This window comes from Phasianus colchicus, chromosome 15, assembly GCF_987193195.1.
Source record: "Phasianus colchicus chromosome 15, bPhaCol1.hap1.1, whole genome shotgun sequence".
Taxonomy (NCBI): Eukaryota; Metazoa; Chordata; class Aves; order Galliformes; family Phasianidae; genus Phasianus; species Phasianus colchicus.
The window spans coordinates 10,069,934-10,076,303 of NC_143450.1; the positions used below are offsets into that span (position 1 = coordinate 10,069,934).

The 6,370-nt window shown below is 42.6% G+C and overlaps 1 long non-coding RNA gene across 1 annotated transcript; it reads left to right on the top strand.

Annotated features, from left to right (window-relative positions):
- The first annotated feature begins 966 nt into the window (after positions 1 to 966).
- Positions 967 to 5,029, top strand: LOC116231899 (uncharacterized). The gene is made up of 3 exons (XR_004167563.2): positions 967 to 1,016; positions 2,874 to 3,063; positions 4,118 to 5,029. It is a non-coding gene; the product is annotated as an uncharacterized LOC116231899 (long non-coding RNA).
- The last annotated feature ends 1,341 nt before the right edge of the window (positions 5,030 to 6,370 follow it).

A 6,370-nucleotide genomic window follows, 5' to 3' on the forward strand; every position in this document is an offset into this window, starting at 1 on the left:
CTTGGAATAACTGCAGAAGTATTACTCCACACAGGAAATCTTGGCGAGCTTGGACTGACAGCTGTTTGTGCTCTGGGTGAATACACACGCCTGGGGAGAGCGCTGAGCTGTAACGAGCACAGCAGAGCAACAGCTTAGGACCAGTTCTCTTTTAAGTGGGGTTGAAAGCACACAGACCAAGCATGCATCCACATTCCCACAGTTATTTTCTCTGGATTTTAAAATCACACCGCAGGTTTCTTTTTATAACCCTTCTGAATTGGTAGCTTTATTTATTTTTTTTGAGAACCAAAGGGTAGCCAAGAGGTGTACAATTAGCCTCACCGCTGCCTGACCCTGACAAAAGACTGTGCAACAAATACACCTTCTGCCATCACTGCTGGAGTTGGGAAACTGGCATCCAACATTCCTGATCTGAAACAGAAGCACAGTAAAAATACAAATACATCCATATTTCTTGTAAGGGGTGGAACAAGGCATCCCAACCCTACTGCTTTAGATGGTCCATTACTGCTTTTAAAAACAATCTGCACGTCCACAGAGTTCACTTCATCCTCAGTACATCAGATGTGCTGCAAATGCTCCAATCAATTGTGCCTGCACAGCAAGTCTGTGTGAAACCTATTGGTCTTATCTTCTTTTAGGATGTGCCAATTTGCTTTGTCCACGTGTAATTGGGAAAGACTGAAAGAATTGTTGGCTTGGACTCTTTCATCCCAAGCAGTTCTGTATAAAGGGAAAAAAACAGGAGGAGAACACATTCAGCTTCATTGAAGTCAAACACTTTTCAGGTCACCAATGTAGTTGTGTCAACAGTATTTTACTGGCATAGCAGAAATGCCAAGTCGCAGCCTGAAGCAGTGATGGAGCACCTGGTGAGAAGGCTGTGCCAATCCAGGGGGTCTCAGGTGTGTGGATCCTGGCTCCACCCCTTTTCAGACCTCATTTAAGGGTTGGCAGGGGGAGGTGAGGGCATCTCTTGCTGGAAATCCCTGCCTACCTGAGGCTTTCCAAAGGTAAGTAGTTATTTTCCTTTTTTGTGTGTGTTTGTAGCTGCTGCATCTGGGCTTATTTTCATCTGCTGTAGCCAGAGGTTTTGCCACTCTACTATTATTGAGGTACTTTCCATCCCATTTTAGTATTGCAGCTGGTCAGTATCTTATGTCAAACCAAAATGAGGAGAAGTTGTTGTGATCACTGTCATAAAGCACTATAAAACCAGTACAAGTGGGATGGGAATCAGCCTGGCCACGTTAGCAAGAAAGAAAACAAATGCTTGTAATAAAGCACAACTTCATCAACTGCTGTGACTCTCAGTGATGGTACAAAAGGATTGCAAGTCATGCACCACAGGCAGAAGAATGTAGCAAACACATCAGTAGCATGAAGGGCAATCACTAAAATGTCTGATTTTTTTCTCTACAGCTTTTTGATGTCTTTGTAAATCAGCTGACTTCCACAGAGTTACCTATGGCTACTAAAGATGGAAGGAGAAAACATTGATTTGAGAAGCAGGAAATGAAAAGTATTAGGAAAAAGAGCGAAATAGATTAATCTAGGAGAAGTCAATCTCCCTGTTTCCTAGACCGGTTTAGTTTGACAGCAGTTCCAATTGTGTCTCCATTATACACAAGCAGACTCAACAATAACATGCTCTGTCACCAGGGGGAACAAATTCCTGATTTTGCCAAATGAGTTCTAAGGAAGCAGGGGACAAAGAAAGGTAGGGAGTGCCGAATCAAACAAGATTAATATGCTTTTGTTCAAGTAGTTGCTATTCTCAGTAAAATACTAGTCTACTGCCTCTGAGAAAAAGGTAAACAGTTTGTCCTGGTTTAAATTGTCACAGTTTTTGGCACACTGAGTGACAGCAAAATGTTGTTTGTTGTTGTTCTGTTTTTTTATTTCTGGGAACACCCTGAGCTGAGTTCCTGTTCTGCTGGGCTCTGTCTGATAGAAGCAAAGGAGACAAGCTCTAGCCCAAATCAATCAATAAATGGAGATGGTATCTTCTGACACATGAACTGATTTTAGCTCAGAAGGTTTTATGAGTATTTTGAGCTGTTGTCTTCCACTGCAATCAGTTATATGGTTTTTGTATTCCTAAAAGATTCACTAGCACAGCAGAAGGAGCACTTTGAGGCTTTGATATGAGTGCAGTACTATTAAGTTGAGAAAACTGCATGGCTGCATGCCTGTGGCAGTTTTGGTGCCAGAACTACATTCTTGATGAACATAGTTAAGGAACTTTGCAGCCTATCCAAGCAAATATATTCACAAAGAAAATCTTTAGCTTTGTATGGGAAAGAGGGATAATTAAGCCCATGTACTGTACTTGGATACTCCTGCAAAGTTCAGCAGCAGCTGTCTAGGCATCTTCCAATTGACAAAACCACTTGACTACTGTCCTATCACAACAGAGACTCCCCTCATGAAAGTCTCAGCCCAGTGAAGGTTACAGCCAGCTTTGAAACACTCAAATTGATTGAACAGCTTGGGCCAGATTTTTGGTTGGGTTCAGCAATCAGGGTTTTGACTCTTTGTCAGAGCAGTCTATGCTCTTGCACGTCTATGACACTCTCACATCTGTGAGTAGGGCATCACAGCAAGGGGTGCAATAACTATGTCATTTTTACTCTGCTTTTGATTGGTCCTTTGTCTGCTTCATCATTTTCAGTTTGATACACTGATCCTGAAAATGGTAATTTCCCACATACCTTTTGCTTCTTAAGAATTGCTGCATACATACAAGGCAGCTTCAGTCCTGAAGCCTACAGCCTATGTGCATAGCTAGCACGTGCATCTTGATGCTTATTTAAAGATAGCAGGAGTTCATATGGTTTGCTGCTACTCCTTGGCTGTATCTCTTACAGACCTTTAGATTTCAGAGGAAAGTCTGAAGGCCAAAATCACATAGTGTAGCCTCTTCTGCAAGCAAACTCCTGGACCCAAGCAGTGTGCTGGGAAGTCAACAGCAGAATACGGATAGAACCTTTCATCACCAGTTCCATGATCACTGTTGTGGGGAAGTGTTAAAGTCACCATGACCTCCAGCAGATCTAGGTGGGTTAAGTGTCCAGAGCATTGCTGAATGTAATTAACTTATGCATTTTAGTGCTGGTCCAAACAGTATTAGCTGCTGCCTTGGTAGCACAGGAAAGCTTGCATTGTTACAGACTGTTCTGCCATGACCTGCAAGGGTGATTGGTACGTGGAAGTGAAAAGGTCACAGATATTCCCTATGCTCCACCAGGGAGACATGAAAAATGCATGATAATTAACTGAGAAAAGTGGGGTGGGTGAACATTATCAGCAGGCTGAGGATGGAAATGGGTGGACAGGTGGGCCCCCAGGTGGGGATCTGTATTTTCTTGCTTGATCTTTTGACTTCACGTCCTTTTTAGTCAACATGTAAAGGACAGGGGCTCAGCTATTTCAGACAGCTAATTGTTCTGGAAGGCGCTTCTCCAATCATTTGACAAAACGCCTGTGATGCATGTTAAGGGTAATTATCGCTTGTTCTGCTGTCCTTAAATATCCCTTACAAATGTCAGCCCTGTCAGATGAAGAAGAAGCATTGAGAATCCCTGTTTCAGAGTGCACAGGGAAAGCGGCGACCATTTCCATACCCGTTAGAACAGCACATATTAATGCATTTCATTCGTGCTGAGGTATTTTTAGGTTTTAGAATTATGTAAATTGTTCTCCAAATTATGCACAGGCCTGAGATAGCAGCTAGTAGCAGTTGCAGCTGTCAGAGTCATATGGTGTTGAGCACCCAGCAAGTTGCAAGAGAGAATGCGGAAATGGTTCTGGGCATCACTACAGCCTGAAATAACTGCTAGTGGATGGGCAGATAGCACTGACGTAAGAAGGAAGACAGAATGGAAGATAGGCCTCTCCACTAGCATCAGGAGGTATTGGATGTCATTACCACTGCGAACTAGAATAGACAGTTTTATTATCAAGGTCAACAGTGCCATTAAAATACTTCCAGGCATCAATCCTCTACTCATAATGGAATGTAACACAAAATAAATTTGCTGCCCACTTAACCAGCTGATAGAGATGGGATAGACTGGACAGAATGGCAGGCTTGTTTCTTTTGTTTTTATAGGAGGTAAATGTTTGGAGTGGATAAATCTGTCTGTCCAGCAGAGAGTACCCCAGGACTCCAAGTGCTACTTTTCTCAGAATTGTCCTGAGAAATGCATATGAAGTGGAATTGTCATGGACTAGTCAGGGACTGTACAGCGGAAGAAAGAGGCTTTCTAGACTCTGCTTCCTCCTGTGCTGAAATCCTGGTATGTGGAGTGTCTGGGACCAGGATTCTGCCTCACTCCATTACTTGGAGCTAAAAACTGAGGATCTCAGCCTCAGCTCTCATTGCTGACTTGTCCACATTCACCCAATAAGTCTATAACTGAACTGAGCTGAGAACCCCGGTTTCCCAAGTGCCATCCTGGTGCTTAAGAGCTGATGATGAAGGGGGAAGTCACTTGCAATTAGCCACACTTCCCTGGCTTACAAAAATAGAGTTGCTATTTCACAGTGCTGGTAATTGCTCTATTTTCTGCCTACAAAACTTTGCTTCTATATGGATGACCTCAGCTGAAGAAAACCACATTGAAAGAAAGAACAGATGCAAGCCTCTGCTTGAAGATTAGTGTCAGAGGTGGTTTCTGGTGGAGGTTTAATTCCACAGAGCTCAGATTAAAAAGTGGGTTTTCTTTTCTTATTAAAGCAGTTTGGCTGTGCAGAAGGTTCATGTGAATGTTTTCACTTTCTATCAGAGTATCAGTGACAGAGCTTGACTTTTGTAATCCTGTGGCATGCTCTACTCTTTTACCGTTGCTCTTCTCCTTGAATATCAGCCTAACAGCCCCTAGACTCTGCAGGACCTGCACGCTGAAGGACCACGCTGAGCAGCAGTGAGGTCTGACTGGGGCTGTGACACACAGAATGGGGAAGCAGGATGAAAGCAGGAGTGACGCTCACCAGCTCAGCAGGGTTGACAACTGGAGGCTGAAGAGCTCTGGGGAAGAATGTGCATCTCTTGCTCATGGCTTTACCTGGTCACAGTCAAACGTGCAGGGCTTATTCATGTCGCTAACCCACTTCTTAGTCATGAGCAGTGAAAAATCAGTTAGCATTTTTCATCCTCTTTATAAAAAGAAAAAAAATCCAGCAGCCAAAGACAATAGAAGAGAAACAGATGTAAATCAACATGAAATATTTTAAGACTGCAGAGAGCACTACAGGTAAATATGGGCTAGACGGTCAGCAGCAGTAGGTGTGAGGAATGAATGGGATAGAAATACAACGGTTCAGGAGGGACAGACAGGTTGTCACAATAACTCTTCTGAATTGTTTACTAAATTTTGTTTACAGTATAAACATTTTGCTCAAGGGCTGCTAAAAAGATTTAAGAGAACTGAGTAAAAATGTTCTCTGCTCTATAAACTGCTACTGCTTTGCCTTTGCTGTCTGGATAGGAGAATAAATGAGAGCTACAAAAATACCATTGCAACTAACACTGCACATCATTTTTCAGTTGGTGAAGTGACCAAACAATATATTCTCTGCCTTGCAGTGGAAAGAAATTAAAGGGGAGACAAAACTCTTTGGAGGGTCCTTTAGGAGCACTGTGTCAAAGGGTGGCACTTGGGGTCCCCTCGCATAGCACTGTAGTTTAATTGTTTGAAGATGCTGAAGTGCATAATGTGGCTGCAAAGCTCATTAGAAAAATTAATTCACAGTGTTCTATTCATTTTTTTTTCCAATCCTGACACACAGCCATGGAGCCTTTTACATCTGGAGTTAGTTGAAGATAAAGTCATTCTCGAAATATTTTTTTTCCTGGTTGCTTTTAGTAAATTATAAACTGGATGTTTATGGAAACTGCAAAGGTTTTTTCCATATGGGGTCTCCCACATGACACCCTTCATACTGAACAGACAGGTAGTGCTATTTCAAAAGAATGAGGACCACAGAGGAAGAGCAGAAGACTGCTTAAACTCAGTTCACAGATACGATAACAGATACTGGATCACCTGTTGGTTAGGAGGTGAACACAAGTTTGGAGTCCTGGCTGCTCATATCTAAGGTTTTGGTACTCACCTGCAAGACAAAAGCACTAATGCTATGCTGACATGGAAGATGTGGAATCTAGCTGGAAGGAAGTTACCGGAAAGCCATAGATGGGTTTGGGCTCTCCTTTCTTAGCACCTGTGAGCTGGCTAAACTATATGGTTGTTATGCCTTATGGGACTTACAAGGATTCACCTGGTCAGTGTGTGCAATGAATAACAATTTCCCCTGTGAAGGGTTAGGGATAACTACAAAGTTTAGTTATTAGTGTGAAAGATAC